At 49.7% G+C, this 15,643-nt stretch overlaps 1 long non-coding RNA gene across 1 annotated transcript; it reads right to left on the bottom strand.

The window, feature by feature from the left end:
• Positions 1–6,651: 6,651 nt before the first annotated feature.
• Positions 6,652–7,867, bottom strand: LOC122215091. Its single transcript, XR_006200234.1, has 2 exons — positions 7,720–7,867; positions 6,652–6,818 (listed from the first exon to the last, which is right to left on the bottom strand). It is a non-coding gene; the product is annotated as an uncharacterized LOC122215091 (long non-coding RNA).
• Positions 7,868–15,643: the final 7,776 nt, after the last annotated feature.

Here is a 15,643-nt window from a genome sequence, read left to right as displayed (position 1 = left end):
GCTGGCCGCCTCGCAATCTGACCTTGCTGGGTCCTGCTCCTCTTATAGGCCATGTCCCCGTGTCACTGGCTTTACCACAAACACAGACACCAGTTTGTGGAGAAGTGGGGGGAGGAGTGCTTCCTCAGAGACTCCACGCTATCTTCCACCTCCCCCGCCACTCACACACCCACACCCACACACTGTTAGAGCTTTCCCAGTGAGTGAGGGGTGCTGGAGGGCAGCAGCTACCATGATGCCCCCCACCCCCTGCCCTCAGATGAGGTAATGAACAGAGCAATCCCTGCACCTGAAGGCTCAGGTAGGGCCCTTGGCCCTGGAGCTTCCCACCCCTCCCCCTTCCCTCCCTTCCTCTCCCAAGGGTCTATGCTGGTGTCCCTCCACCAGCCACCTCCTGTATCCCTGCTCTCCCCCAACCATCTCAGCCAATGGAGCACCACCAGATTCCTCCAGATTTAGACACAGGTCCCTCAGTGTAGATGCAGACAGCTCCTCCCAGCCCTGCTCTCATGCTTGGTGATCCCCGGGCATGGGCACCACAGACACCCTGGGTCCCCAGCCCCTCACCAGCCTCCTGGCCACCATCACGGAGGCAGGCTTTTCCCTCAGAGCCAGGTCCAGCCCAGCCGTCCCTCACCTGGTCCATAGGGAAAGACAGCCCTTGAGAAGGAAGTGAGCCACAGACAGGGATCTAGTCCCAACTCCCGGGTCTGACCCCTCATCTGTGCCATGAAGGTCACTGGCCTCATCTACAATGAAAATACAGGCTGTGCAGGTCACATCCACTATCAGATAGATAATAAGTCATTGTTTAGTGTAAGTGTGTCCCAAAGATTGCATGGAATACACTCACACTGAAATGTGTTTGCTGTTTACCTGACACTCACATTACACTGGGCATCCCACCTTTTGTCTGGCAACCTTCCCCCACCTCCTTCGCGGCTCAGAGGAGGAAACTGGGTGCGGAGAGCAGGGGCCCTGACCTCAGCCTCGGGCCGGCTGGGGTCCTGCTTGGATAGAACCTTCCCCCACCCCCAGCTGCTGAGACGGCAGAGGCACACAGCCAGGACGAGCAGGTCAGCTACTCCCTCTCAATCCTTCCTCAGCACCTCCCAGCCCCCTGTCCCCCTTCAGTATCTGCTCGGACCCCTCCACACCTTCCACCTGCCCGGGAATCCCATCATGGGCTAGTGCTGAGCCTCAGCCTGGCCTTTTTCTCTGAAATACTCCACTTCCTGAGCCCATTCAGAGCCCTGCTCTCCGCTCAGCTTCTGCCTAGAAGGAAAGAGGGTGGAGTCCAGGCAAGCAGGCCTCCGACAAGCTGGGGGCACCGTGAGCTATATACCCCACCTCCTGGAGCCTCATTTCCCTTACCTGTGAAATGGGTGTAGTGTCACCTGTTCACAGGGCCCCAGTGGTGTGTGTGTGTGTGTGTGTACACGTGTGAGGAAGCTTCACAGCCTGCGATGTGCCAAGCAGAAGTAATCTGGTATCCTGGGTCAGCATTCCCCAACATGACTTCTATAAGGGTTACTCCTGTGGGAGGTGAGCGGGTGCTGTGCAGGGGGAGTGGGGATGGGGTTCCTGTCATCAAGAGTAAATGACAGATACACCTTTAACACAGTAGTGGGTGTTACCTTGTTATTAGATTCAGAAATAAAAGAAGGGACATTTTGACCTTACAGAGAGGAGAATGGGTATACTATGAACAGTTATATGTTATTAAATTGGACCACATCCCTGTCAAGATACAAACTATCGAAACAGACTGAAAAGAATGGGAAGAGTGAATAGATGTATAATAAGTAAAGACATGGAATTAGTCACGCAAACACCACCCACAAACAAACATCCAGGTCAGATATCTTTACAGATGAATTCTACCAAGCATTAGAAGAATTAGTATGAATTCTTCCCAAACTCTTCCAAAAAATAGAAAAGGATGCCCTGATGCCAAAACCAGAAAAAGGCAACACAGGAAAAGTACAGACCAATATCTCCCCTGAATATGGATGCCATAACCCTCTTCAAAATCCTGGCAAGCTGAATCCAGTAACATATAAAAAGAATTCTGTACCAGAGCAACCAGAATTTATTCAGGAATGCAAAGTGATTTAACACCCCAAAATCATTTATGTAATTCACTGTACCAACAGAACCCAAATAAAAGCCGCATGATCCTGGGGTGCTTGGGTGGCTCAGCTGGTTAAGCATCCGACTTGGGCCTAGGTCATGATCTCGTGGTTCCTGAGTTCGAGCTTCTCATGGGCCTTTTGCTGTCAACACAGAACCCCCTTCGGATCTTCTGTCTCCTACTCTCTGCCCTTCCCCCACTCACGTACTCATGTGCTGGCATGTGCACGCACGTGCTCGCTCGCTCTCTCTCTCTCTCAAAAAAAATAAATAAACTTGAAAACAAAACACATGATCCTCTCAATGGACACAGAAACACCATTTGAAAAAACTCAACATCTCTTCTTGTTAAAACACTCACTAAGAATAGAAGGGAAAGTCTGCAAGCTGATAGGTGGCATCTATGAAATTCCCCGAGCTGACATCAGACTCCTGAAGAAAGACTAAATACCTTCCCCCAAAGACCAGGAACAAGACAAGATGTCTGCTCTCCAGACATCTATTCGGTATTGTACTGACGATTCTAGCCAGGAGAACTAAGCAAAAAAATGAAAAAAAAAAACAAAACCATTTTGATTAGCAGGGAAGACGTACAGCTCTCTATTTACAGATAACATCTCCTCCACACAGAAAATACTTAAAAATCCCCAAAATGAATTAAACTGAGATGTGTTTAGGTGCCATAGACCTGCATTTTCCAATGATTCAGACTGTCCAACGGTAGATTTACTAGATGAAAATTACTCCGTGGCTGGAGTGAGGCCTCTAACTGTATTTTATGTGAGTTGATTAATCTGATTTGGAGGTTGTTTGTGTAATTATTGTAAAATCCCTGAAAAGAGCATGCTAACAGGCTGCCCTTAAAAATCCTCATAACCTTTGTACTCGTGTGACTAACCAAATATGTGGACCACTTTTGAGAAACTGCCGTTCTGCTCACCAATTTCTGCAAGACCCTATGAAGAACATGCTCATAAAAGGGAATTTAAATGTCTTCAAACAGTGGTGCTGGGAAAACTGGACAGCCCCACGGAGAAGAATGAAGGTGGATCCTGATGTTCCACCATATGCAAAAGAGTCACTAGAAAAGGATCAAACACCTACATGTAAGACCCAAAACTATAAAATCGCTAGAAAAAACATAAGGGGAATGCTGCATGACTTCCGACTTGGTGGTGAATTCTCAGATATGACGCCAAGAAATGCAACAATATGGACAAATAGCATTGCATCAAGCTTAAAACCTTTGTGCATCAAATAGCACAGTTGACAAAGTAAAAGGGCAATTTATGGAATACATAAAAATGTTTGCAAATCATTAATAATGGAGTAATACCCAGAAAGTACAAAGAAATGTTAACATTCAACAAATAAACAGCAAATAATTTAAAAAAGGCAAAAGAGGGGCCCCTGGTGGCTCGGTCGGTCAAGCGTCCAACTTCAGCTTAGATCATGACCTCACGGTTTGTGGGTTTGAGCCCCACGTTGGGGGGGTTGCTATGCAGACGCTGGACCTGCTTCAGATTCTACGTCTTCCTCTCTTTCTGTCTCTCCCCTGCTCACACTCTGTCTCTCAAAAATAAATAAACATTATAAAAAATGAGCTCAAAAGACTTTGAACAGGCACTCTCCCTACAAAATATAGAAATGGCTAACAAGCATATGAAAAGATGCTCCCCACATCAATAATCGTCAGGGAAATGCAAGGCAAAGCCACAAGGAGATAGCACCCCACCCATGAAGATGGCCCTTATCAAAAAAAAGAAAATATCAGGTGTTGGTAAAGATGTGGAGAAAGTGTGCACTGTTGTAAAACTGTAAGACCGTTACCCAAAGCAATGTGGTGGTTCCTCAAATATATATAAATACACACACACACACACACACACACGTTATTTCACCTTAAAACAAAAACTCATGTCAATTGCCACACCAAAGATGAACTTTGGGGACATCATGCTAAGTGAAATAAGGCAATTACAAAAAGACAAATATCTGATTCCATTTGTACAAAGTGTCTAAAGTAGTCAAATTAAAGGAAATATAAAATAGAAATATGTGGACCACTTTTGAGAAACTGTAGTTTTCTCAGGCTTTAAGACGGGGGCGAAGGAAAGTTGTGCCTTCACAATAAGTCTGGAGTTCCAGTTTTGTAAGATGAAAAAGATCTGGATGTCTGTGTCACAACAATGTGAATATACTCAACACTGCTGCGTGTACGTTTCCACATTGCTAAGATGGTAAATTCTGTTGAGTTTCTTACAGCAATGAAAAAATAGCGTTCCTGATAGAAGGAGGTGGCTCACGTTGCACACAAACGCTTCGCCTTGAGATAACCACCAACCTCCCTGTGCATTAGAACTTCCTTCTGCATCCTTCCCACCTCATCACACAGGAGGCCATAGGACAGGCTCTCAGGCAATGCCAGTTAATAAAATGAATAATTGTTGCTTCTTCTACAAACAGAGGGGAGTTAGGGTGCTAGGTAAATTTAATGTGGTATTACTAGTCATTTGTAGATTGGCAGGTGCTTGAGGTAAGTGTCTTTATTTCGTTTGTTTCCTATTCTGACACCAGGGTGTGACACACAGTAGGGACTTGTCCCGAGCTCCGAGAGAAGCCACTGGAAAGTGAGATGTGGTTGTGGTTTGGAAAGAGCCTGGGGCTGCCCTGTCCAGAAGGGATGGGGGAGCCAAGGCAGAAGGAAGTCTGAAGACCAGCCAGAGACAGATGCAGAACCTGGCCAGGGCAAAGGGGTCTGCACCAGGATGGGGCAATTCCAACTTCCCAGGAGGGAGTCATTTGCTCCAGTTTGGGTCAGGGGTCGACGTGGCCTGGAGGGAGGGATGTCACATGATACAGGCTTGCTGTCCTGGGCTTTTGGGTGGGTGACAGGGGAAATGGTAGAGAACTGAGAAGGGCCTGGCGGTGAGCAGGTACCCCCAGTGGAGTCTGGATTATGAAGCCAGTGCACTCACGCTACCTCCTGACAGGCTACAGGAGCTGACTTGGCCTCTGTCCTTCACTAGCTTTTATCCCTAAGGGTGAGGCCACCTTCCCAAAGCTCCCACCTTTGGGAGTCTGTGCTGACGCTCCATGTGCCCTGGACCCCTCCTCTCCCTTCACAAGGCCTTCCCTGGGGCTGTACCTCACATCTGTCCAGCACCATGGGCCTCTCCCCTCTCCTGGGACCATTTCCCCCTGCATGTAAACACCTTAATCGCAGACCCCACCTCTAATTTCACATGGCCTCCAGTTCGGCCCCATTTCTCTTCGATTCTTTACTGCTAGTCCCTTAATAAAGCTGCCCGTACCTGCTAAGGTCGCATATATCAAATCAATATGTGTTTTGTGGGAATAAATTTTGCAACTATGTCTATATGTATTAATTGGCATCTAGAATAAGGTAACATGTCTCCATTTCCCTTATTTGATTATTAATGTCTTATTTATATCTCTATGAATTCATTAATCCTCATTTAATCCATGGGTTATAATCCCATATGTTCCTTATGTGTTTTAACACTCAAATGGCTTCAGATTTCACACTGGGAGTCCTGGAACTGCTTTTTGGATTGAGCCCTGCCCGATGCACCTTTGCGTCTAGTGATGTTGGTATCCCTGTCCCTCTCCCAGCAATGATCTCCCAGATTTTCATGTCCACTTTCACACGAGTGACTGGTTGGCCAGGGGTGTGCCCTGACTCAGCTCACGCTAATCTGCGTGTCCCATGCCCTCGGAACATAGTGATGGGTTCCAGATGACACCTGCCCGATTCGAGCCAATGAGAACACAGGAGACATCTGATGGGGCTTCTAGGAAAGAAGTTTCCATTCTCTTCCAAGGGCAGAGAGGCTACCAAAGAACTGTCTTCCCCTCTTGATGACATACTGGGGAATGTAAAGTTTGGACAATGTGGCCATGGCTGCTGCCAGAAGGAAGCTGGCTGAGATCAGTCTCACTATACAGCTGTGAAAAGACCTGAGAGAATGGAGGACTGGACCTCTGGGGACACCACTCATTTCTGGACCATTCTGTGCCTGAAGCTATCTCTACACTGTTTAATTACTTGAGCCAATAAATTGACTTTTTTATTTGAACCAGAAAGAGCTAAGATTTCTGTAGCTTACACAGAATAAATCCTAAATAATGTATCTCCCAAAACAAAAAGACAGCTCCCTGCAGAGAGAAGCAAAGGGTGGGTTTCTGTGCCCTATGACCAAGAACACTCTTACCTACAACCCTGCTACTCTTCCTCATGGTCTGAGAGCATCTGGGGGTACATCCACTGTGTACCCCAGGCTCTCAGAGCAGTGTGTGTCTCTCTAGTGACTGTTCATAAGTATTTCATGACCATCTTTGTAAGGGCTGCTAACGTTGACCACTTCGTCATGAAATCCCTAGCGTCTAGTATAGCGTGGGACAAACAATAACCATTGATTGAACGAACGCATGAGTCACCCAAGCATGCCTCCGAGCCCCTCCCCTCAAGTCCACCAAAGGAAAAGAAGCTGTGGCTAAAAGCTTGCATGACATTTATTCTCCCTCAGGGGAAGGCAATGAGAAGTTAGCTGAGAGACACTGGAGGGTCGGCTCTGGATTTGGGAGGGCAGAAGCAGGTGGTGTTGTGGGAGACTCTGTGCTTCTCCCCAGGGTGGCGTCAGAGACCCCAGAGGCTCAGAGACCTGGAGTGGAGACAAGAGCAGACAAGTGGGCAGGGGTGTGTGTTGTCCGGGGGATATGGGGACTAGAGCCACCTGTCCCTACTGAGCACACCTGGAGTCACATCCTGGAACCCAGTCAGGGTTTGTGTGGGTTGTGGGGCTTCAGAGATGAAAACCGCAGACTCTAATCGCAGGAAATGGTGAGGACCTCAAAGTATGAGGTGACCCCCGATCTGCCGGCATCAAGTCCCACAGCCTCGGTCAGGGCTACACGAGCTGCCAGAGCCAATCGGGGGCCCTTCCTGGCCCATGTGCTGCAGCCGTGGCCTGATCTGCGGGCACAGCTGAGCAGCCCTGGAGGGAGAGACTGAGAGCCCTCCCTGCCAGCGGGGTTCCTGAGCTCAGCTCTCAGGTCCCTAGTGTCCTGGGCAAAGATGTGACCTGTCTCTCTGATGCCCAGGGATCCCATACTAGGCCGGGGGAAGGGAGTTCAATCAGGGCTCTGATGTCTTTGAATATCCCAGTCTGAGGCAGCTTGCTTGGTCTTAACCTCTTTACACGTAATCATTTCATTCAATCCTTGTTGAAAATCAGAAATACGGATGCCTATCCCTTCAGAAGGAAGGCAACTCAAGCTCACAGAGGTTGAGCTACTTGCTCAAGTACACAGCTGACCGGAGATGGGGACCTGATGGCACCCCAGGATGGCCTGGAGTATTTCTCAACCGGTTCCAGCTGCAGCCCACCTACCCATCTTCTCCCCACTTTCCACACAGTGGTGGGGGTAACATGTCACTGCAGGGAAGCTTGGTGGGATGTGTATCACAGCTGGATTTCTGTGGGTCGAAACCGTATTGTACATATGTGGGGACATGATGTGAGCCCTCCAGGAATGAGTCCCTGCTGTCACCTCTGCACTCACCTTTTTCAGATTTGCATATCCTGAGTTTCACACAGATTTCCTCAGGGCTTTTCCCATTCATGATACCCTGGGTGATCTTATCAAGAAATTTATTGATTATTTCCTTGCAAATACCATCCAGTGGAAATAGCTCCCTGCACACCAGGGACGCAGCCTGTTTGATGGCTTCCTGCAGTAAGAGCACCATAGGAAGACAGAGAATTCAGGTGAGCTCGGCCCAGGACTGCCACCCCCCTGCAGACCCCAGCAGCTCTAGGCCCTGGGCACCCTGACCAAGGGCATGCTGGGAGGAGGGCCTGGTGCCAGGCGGCCACGGAGCAGAGGCTAGAGAGGCAGGGATCAGACCTCACGCCCAGGCACCAAGGCCCTGGCCCAAGCCTGGCCAGGAGGGGCTCTTGCGAGAAGGACAGTTGACCCTGTAGTGTCCCACTCCCCTGTACATCATTATCCTGCCCCCCTGCCTTCTGTGTGGAGAACAGCGCCCACGGCTCCTAGACCCACAGGAAGGGTTCTGCCTGCCATGCTTCCTGGGTCCCAGCCTGACGGGGCTCGTGCACAGGGCTGTGTGATGAAGGTTAGGAAAAGAAAGCACTTGGAGTCTTGGCACATTCCACTTGGACGTACCTTCTCCCACCATCCAGTGGAGAAGGATAAAGCTGAGTCCCAGGGCTGAGGGTGGGCCCTGCAGCGCCAGGGAGATGAGCAGGATCAGGGAACAAAGCAGAGGGAGGGAGGGAGGGGAAGCAGGGCTTCTTGGTAGTAACACATCCCTTGTTCAGCAGGTGCTCAGGGCCAGGCATGGAGCTAAGCTCCTCCACCCCTCAGCTCCTTTAAAGGGCTTCGATAACTTACAAGGGGCGATTATGATCCATCCCACTAAACAGAAAAGAAAACTGAGGCTCAGAAAGCATTAAGGGCTTGGCCAAGCCATGCTGCTAGGAATTGGGAGATCTGGGGCATATCAGTCTAGCCCAGACCACCATGGAACCAATCTCACAAAATTCGTCCCTGGACACACATGGAGGGGCCAAAGGGGAAAGATTCCTACCTGCTCTGGGAACAAATTTCCCTTGACAATGGGACGGAAATCACGCACGCTCCTCTTCCTACTTTCACACTCACAGAGCTTCGTGATTTCAAGGGATTCTCTGAAGTCAGTCCCAGATACCAGGGGGACCACAGATCCCCTGCTGAGAAGCTCTGGCCCAACCAGGGATCAGCCCCTTCCTCAGTGTCACCCTTAGCCCTACAAGCCCACTCATACCCTTGGCCGCCCTGCAAATGGCTCCCCAAATGACAAGCCTCACCTGTGTGATATCATTTCCCAAGGCTTTTCTCAGAGCTTGGATTGTCACCTTACAAATCTTGCATTTGATAGCCAGCTGGTCACCCTGTCAGAAAACAATGTATCCTGGGATGGTGTCTCAGACACCCCAACAGTCCTTGGCAGGGACCCAGGAGGAGCTCTCTGGAGTCTCCTAGGCCAGCAGGATCATCGAGGATCTTTCTGTGCTTTCAGGCCTGAAGCAGGCTGGCTGGTCCCTGCCCACCTTCCTGCTAGTCTTGGTAGGGCTGACACACCCCAGACCCTGCCCCACACCCACAGCACCTCACCCAGAGCAGCCCCTGACCCTGTTCTCTACTCTGGTCAGAACCCAGGGGACCCTCCTGGGGAGAGCTCAGCCAGACCCAGGTAGCCCCCCGACCTCTGCCACGGGCACAACGGTGCACAAAACCAGCATCTTCAGCCCACAGCCCTGCCTCCCCACCCCTCTGCCCAGCGAGATGTGCAGCCCTGCCTGCTGCTCCCGGGGAGGAGACAATGTGTGAGGGGGTGGTTATGGGAAGTGAGCAGGGAACCAGCCACCAACCTGGGGGGACTCCAGGACCAAGCTCTCTAAGAACTGCTTTTCCTGACCCAAGTCAGCGGTCATCAAGTCATTGTCCTCAGGGTTCAAACCAGAAAAGGTCAGCCCTGGGGAAGAAACACCATCAGCACCCCTTCACAAGTGGAAGGAGACAGATCTCCTGGCTGGTGGGAGCCCAGGAGGTAGCTAGAAAACAGGCCAGGAGCAGGGATCTGTGAGGAATCCAGGAGGCCTGTCCTTGCGCTCCGCCCTGGAGCTGCTCTGACCCAGTCTCTGTGCAACAGACATGCTCTCAATTCTTTCTGGAAAACAGGAGAAGATTATCTGCCCCCCACCCCCGCCCCCCACCAACATCATCCATGAAGCTCTTTTCTGTCTTTGTCTCTGTTTTTCTGTTTTCTCTCTCCTCTCTCTCTCTCTCTCTCTCTCTCTCTCTCTGTCACACACACACAAACACACACACACACACACACACACACGGATTTGGAGCTGCTCTAAGAGAACACTACCCTCATCTCCTTTCAGAGGTCGTTCTTTCTCTCTTGCCTTCCCCCAGGAGTTCAAATCTGGTGGCCCAGCCCAACCCAGTCTCCAGACTGTCCCTACCCTCTGCTAAGAAGTAGCTGCCAGGATGTGCATGGGGGAATGTCCTTACCCGGGGTGGCCAGGAGCACTGAGGCAAGGAGCAGGAGGGCCCAGGAGGTCATGGTGGGGCAGCTGCTGAAGCACTCTTCACACCCCGCTTTATGTGGCTGGCCGCCTCGCAATCTGACCTTGCCGGGTCCTGCTCCTCTTATAGGCCATGTCCCCGTGTCACTGGCTTTACCACAAACACAGACACCAGTTTGTGGAGAAGTGGGGGGAGGAGTGCTTCCTCAGAGACTCCACACTGTCTTCCACCTCCCCGGCCACACACACACACACACACCCACACACTGTTAGAGCTTTCCCAGTGAGTGAGGGGTGCTGGAGGGCAGCAGCTACCATGATGCCCCCCACCCCCTGCCCTCAGATGAGGTAATGAATAGAGCAATCCCTGCACCTGAAGGCTCAGGTAGGCCCTTGGCCCTGGAGCTTCCCACCCCTCCCCCTTGCCTCCCCTCCTCTCCCAGGGGTCTATGCTGGTGTCCCTCCACCAGCCACCTCCTGTATCCCTGCTCTCCCCCAACCATCTCAGCCAATGGAGCACCACCAGATTCCTCCAGATTTAGACACAGGTCCCTCAGTGTAGATGCAGACAGCTCCTCCCAGCCCTGCTCTCATGCTTGGTGATCCCCGGGCATGGGCACCACAGACACCCTGGGTCCCCAGCCCCTCACCAGCCTCCTGGCCACCATCACGGAGGCAGGCTTTTCCCTCAGAGCCAGGTCCAGCCCAGCCGTCCCTCACCTGGTCCATAGGGAAAGACAGCCCTTGAGAAGGAAGTGAGCCACAGACAGGGATCTAGTCCCAACTCCCGGGTCTGACCCCTCATCTGTGCCATGAAGGTCACTGGCCTCATCTACAATGAAAATACAGGCTGTGCAGGTCACATCCACTATCAGATAGATAATAAGTCATTGTTTAGTGTAAGTGTGTCCCAGAGATTGCATGGAATACACTCACACTGAAATGTGTTTGCTGTTTACCTGACACTCACATTACACTGGGCATCCCACCTTTTGTCTGGCAACCTTCCCCCACCTCCTTCGCGGCTCAGAGGAGGAAACTGGGTGCGGAGAGCAGGGGCCCTGACCTCAGCCTCGGGCCGGCTGGGGTCCTGCTTGGATAGAACCTTCCCCCACCCCCAGCTGCTGAGACGGCAGAGGCACACAGCCAGGACGAGCTGGCACGGCCCCCTCAGCACCTCCCAGCCCCCTGTCCCCCTTCAGTATCTGCTCGGACCACTCCACGCCTTCCACCTGCCCGGGAATCCCATCATGGGCTAGTGCCGAGCCTCAGCCTGGCCTTCTTCGCTGAAGTATTCTACTTTCCTGAGCCCATTCGGAGCCCTGCTCTCCGCTCAGCTTCTGCCTAGAAGGAAAGAGGGTGGAGTCCAGGCAAGCAGGCCTCCGACAAGCTGGGGGCACCGTGAGCTACATACTCCACCTCCTGGAGCCTCATTTCCCTTACCTGTGAAATGGGTGTAGTGTCACCTGTTCACAGGGCCCCAGTGACGTGTGTGTGTGTGGGTGAGGGAGCTTTACAGCCTGCGATGTGCCAGGTAGGCTGGGTCAGCATTCCCCAACGTGGCTTCTGTGAGGCCTCCTCCCATGGGAGGTGAGCAGGTGCTGTCGAGGGGAGTAGAGGGGTTCCTGCTCTCAAGAGTGAATGCTAGTCTAGGAAGGTGCAACAGGCTTCCCTCCCAAGGGACTTCTCAGCACCCTTAACACGCCAGTGTCTCTTGTGGATCCCACAATTTCTCCGGGTTTCCTAACATCATTGGCCACAAAACCTTTTGCTCAAGGAGCTTTGGAAGGATTGAGAGGGAGTAGCTGACCTGGTCATCTTCTCAGGGTGTGTGACCAGGCGGATTGCCAGCTTAGCAGCCAGTTAGAGCCTGGGGGTCAGCTGTCATGGAGAATAAAAACAGACAGACAGGCCCCTCCACAGACAGACTGAGGCCCTCCTCATTGTCATTCTTTTTTGCTTCTAGGTGGGCAGAGTGGAGGGTGGGGAAGGCAGGCTTGCTGTACCCCATGATGGATCAGACTGGCTTGAGAAAGTTGGGGCTCCTGAATCCTTTCTGCCTCTTCTCTTTGAGCCCAGGAGGACAAATACACCCACCATCTCACCACACACACACGCTCGCTCACATCACACTCCTTACACACTCACAGTGACTCACACCCACACACTCTGCAAAGCACTCACACACTAAGTCACAGAGCACACACACACACTCATTGACCCTAGATACACACATTTACATATACGCACACACTGACACACTCTGAAGAACTCATAAATACTCACACTGGCGTACTTGTGGGCACTCACGTGCAGGCGTGCGCACACACACACACACACACACACACACAGTGTCTTCATTCCTGTCCATTGTGGAAGCCACAGAATGCCAGATTAAGGAGCATGGAATTTCAGCATTTTAAGTTCTTTTGTCCACTGCTTCTATTTTTATTGAAAAATATTTTGATCAGATAAGAGAAAACAAATACAACCTAGAATTCATCAGGCAGATGTAATGACCCTGTTGAAGATTCACAGGAATATCCATTTACACTTTAAAATGCATATACTTCAGAATGAGTTTATGTTTATAATTATATACCAAAAAGGCTACTTTTAAGCAACCTTTTTAGTTTAACAAAATATCATGAATATGGTTCCACATCAGTCTATGTAGATTTCCTTCCTCATTTCCACAGGTTGCTTACTGTTCTACTTTAGGGATGAGCTATAACTGGAGTCCTTTGATTTTGGCCTCGTGCGTCCACCACGATGCTTTCACAATGCTTTCTGGCAGAGCAGAAATTGGGAAAAGCCCTCTGATGGCTGGTGCAAGAGTCTATGTGAGTGATACGACGCCTTCTTCGGATAAGGTCTTCAGAGAAGATCTCAAGATGGCTGCCATAGGTCCTCCATCCCAGATGGGAAAATAGAAAGAATGAAGCAGGAAGGGGTGGTCCCAGAACCCATTAGCCTCCATCTCATGCATGGGTCTCAGAGCTACCCCCAGCTGCAAAGGCCTTTAAGGAAGAAAGCCTTTTGTTGGACTTTCATTGTCACTTCGAACAAAATTGGGATTCTGCCAGGAAGGAGGGCAAGCAACAGGAATCAGTAGGCAGTAGCAGTATGGGCTATAGGAGGACTTCTTGCTAAAAGGCATTTTGAAGGAAGACTTGATAGGATATACAGGAAATAGAGGAGACAGAAGGCCAAAGTCTTACAATATTTCAGGCCTAGGAGGCTGAGGGCTGGTTGGGAAGCAGGAAAAGCAGGAAAAGGAGCTTGTTTGTGAAAAGGTAAGTTTGAAGTGTTGCACTGTGTGCAGCTACAGTGGCCCACGCAAGGGCAGGTTCGCTTCTGCCGACAGCATCCCCCCCACCATGCCTAGGACAGCCCTCAGACCAAATGATCAAATGATGTTAGACTGGTTCACCTCAGGTATGGAAACCAGGACTCAGAGGGCCAATGAATTGCCCCAAGGGCACATAGCCTAACAGGATAAGGCTGGGGATGAGAACCTAGGTCTGGCCGACTCCACAGTCCAAGTTTTCCCCCATCTCACACTGTCCCTATCTAGGTGTCCAGTGTGGAGCTGCTACCCCTCTCACAGCCAGCCCAGGCGTTGCTTCCCGGCTGTCAGCAGGCTTCCTGTTCTCTAACCGCATGTACAGACCTCGGTCTAATGTGTGAAGACCACATTAATGAAGGGGAAAAGCCTCTGGAGGGTGGCTCATTTCTATCTTTGTTGTGGGTATTTGGTAAGACCAGATAGTCCAGTAAGTTCTTGCCTGGGGAGTTGAGGGATACAGGATGAGGTTCAGTAGTCACAAGCTTCCACCCAAGTCTCTGGAGTCCCAGTGAAGAGCACCTAGACAGGTCCTATTTTCTTCCTACTCATGGGGTTCCCTGGATTGGCCCATTGCAAGTCAAGCCCAGACCCTTCAGGATTTCCTGTGTGAATGTCATTGCTTTGTGTATCCTCTGTAAGAAATCTTGGCTTTCTCCAAGACCATGAAGGTATCCTCTTGATTTCTTCCAGGTTTTATAGTTGTTTCTCTTTTTTTAAAAATATTTTTTAATGTTTATTTATTTTTGAGAGAGACAGAGACAGAATGTGAGTGGTTAGGGGCAGAGAGAGAGAGGGAGACACAGAATCTGAAGCAGGCTCCAGGCTCCGAGCTGTCAGCACAGAGCCCGACGCGGGGCTCGAACCCATAAGCTGTGAGCTCACAGGTCACACCCCCTCTCTGCCCCAACCCCACTACCTCTCTCTCTCTCTCTCTCTCTCTCTCTCTTGCAAAAGAAAAAAGATGCTCAACATCACAAATCATCAAGGAAATACAAATCAAATGGCTAGAATCAAAAAGACAAGAAATAACAAGTGTTGCTGAGGGTGTGGAGAAAAGGGAGTCTTCACCCACTGTTGGCAGGCTTGTAAATTGGTGCAGCCACTTTGGAAACGATATGGAGGTTCTTCAAAAAATTACAAATGGAAATACCATATGATCCAGTAATTCTTTTACTTGGTATGTACTCAAAGAAAACAAAAATACTATTCAAAAAGATACATGCACCCCTATGTTTACTGCAGCATTATTTACGATAGCCAAGATATGGAAGCAACCCAAGTGTCCACAGATAGATGAGTGGATGAAGAAGGTGTAGTATATACACACAGTGGAATTTGACTCAGCCAAAAACACAATGAGATCTTGCCATTTGCAACAACGTCGAATAGACCTATGGGTGTCGTGCCAAGTGAAGTAAAACAGAGAAAGACAAATACCATATGAGCTCACTTATATGTGGAATCTTAAAAGCAAAACAAATAAAAGGCAGAACCAGATTTATAAAAACAGGGAACAAACTGATTGTTGCCTGAGGGGAGCATCTTGAGGAGATGGACACAATGGAAAAATGGGAGTGGGAGACACAGTAATGGACCGAATCAGTCACAGGCACAAAACAGTCACAGGAATATACGTACAGCGTATGGAATATAGTCAATGGTATTGCAATAACATCGCATGGTGATGGCTGGTAGTTTCCCCTGTGGTGACATACAGACTGTCAAATCTCTATGTTGTACACCTGAAACTAATGTAATACTGTGTGTCAACTATGTTGTTGTGGGGGGGGGGGGATAATTAATTAATTAAATAATTAATCAATTGAAAAATGAAATTACACTGCAGATATTTTAATTACTGTAATAATTTATATACCAAAAGTATACATAAAGCATACCTTATATACTAAATATATATGAACTACTAAAGACAATACTTAACTTTAGAAATTAAATCAACAAGTAAAATATCACATTGTAATTCTCATTTTAATTTTGTTAGAATGAAACATTGACATGAAGAACGTTTACGCCTTTC

This window comes from Panthera leo, chromosome A3, assembly GCF_018350215.1.
Source record: "Panthera leo isolate Ple1 chromosome A3, P.leo_Ple1_pat1.1, whole genome shotgun sequence".
NCBI classification, from domain to species: Eukaryota; Metazoa; Chordata; class Mammalia; order Carnivora; family Felidae; genus Panthera; species Panthera leo.
This window is presented reverse-complemented; position numbering and strand designations above follow the sequence as displayed.